Here is a 1,443-nt window from a genome sequence, read left to right as displayed (position 1 = left end):
GAGAAAAGTAGAGCTAGATAAGCCTCATGCTTTCTGTCCCAAAAATCCACAATACATCACTCATCTGAACGTACCATACCTTTAGGAGTTCTTACTCTTGTCATTCTTCATCTCAGTCTAATGAAGGCCTACCTACTCTTAATACTCAGGTGAGCATTTCCAGTAAGTTTTCCCTGGCTGCTTCTTTGCGTTAGTTATTGTTGAGTCAGTTCCAGTTCGTGGAGACACGTGTGCAGAGTGGAACTACTTTACAGGGCTTTCAAGGCTGTGATCATTTAGAAGACCACGTGTTTTCTGAGGGGTCTTTGGATAGGTAGTAACTTGGGGGTTGAATATGATGTGGAGTACCAGTATTTCCAGGACAGTAATATATATTTAATATTAAAATTTCCTAATGAGAATACAAAATAAATATTATTAAGGAGATCTGGTGGTGTGGTGGATTAAGTATTACACTACTGACTGAAAGGGCAGCAATTTGAATCACCTACTATGGAGGAGAAAGATGAAGGTATCTGTTCCCATAAAGATTTATAGTCTCAGAAACCCAATGAGCACTTCTACTCTGTCTACATAGGGTTGCTATGATTCAGCTGGATTGGGTTATCATTTTATCAGTAGTCTCTACAGAATCCAAAATGCTACTAAAGTCTTGACAGTTTATTATTTCCTTAACATGAACATTTTGTATTTTGAAGAGAACATGTTTCATTTAAAAGTAAAATTTGATGTGTAGTCACCTAAAAAGTGAGGCAGAAAAAAAAAATGTATCCTGGTCTGAGGCCTCCTGTTCAACATCTTCAACAGACCCTCTTCTACCGCTGGCTTTCCTGTCCTCATGTATTCAGCTCAAATTAAAGAGAATTCTCATGTACAGTGAACACAGTGAGGTTTTCCACTTCCTCCATATTGAGTACCTCTTAGCTAAACTCCATTGTGATCAAAGTGATATAAATCTTTTTTGTATGTTAATGCTTAGAGATCATAAAAACTAAGAAAGTTTCACTGTGAAACTTTCAATCACCTAGAACAAACCACTGGGAATTCTAGTGCAAGAGGAAATTATGAAATTCTACATTTTTTTTGTTAGATGCCAAATTAATGTCTTGGCTAAGAATACCAAACTTCTAGGTATTTTTTCTTTTTAAATTTATTATTAATTGGGAGTTGATATATATCTCATATCATTCCATAGTTCAATCACATCAAGCAGAATTGAACAATTGCTACCACAATCAGTTTCCAAACATTCTTTTTCTTCCTGGACGCGACATCGTCTCCCTTTTACCACCCCACCCCTACCCTGAAACTCTTATTCTACTTGCTATCCCTATCGGTTCATCAATCCTGGGTTTCATATACCAATAAACAAAAACATACAACTCAACTTCAAGACAGTGACCCCCCCCAATGTCTTAACACCTCTGATACACCCTAATATGA

The sequence above is a fragment of the Echinops telfairi genome, unplaced genomic scaffold (genome assembly GCF_000313985.2).
Source record: "Echinops telfairi isolate 266 unplaced genomic scaffold, ASM31398v2 ScPeMD7_3;HRSCAF=10, whole genome shotgun sequence".
Lineage (NCBI taxonomy): Eukaryota > Metazoa > Chordata > Mammalia > Afrosoricida > Tenrecidae > Echinops > Echinops telfairi.
This window is presented reverse-complemented; position numbering follows the sequence as displayed.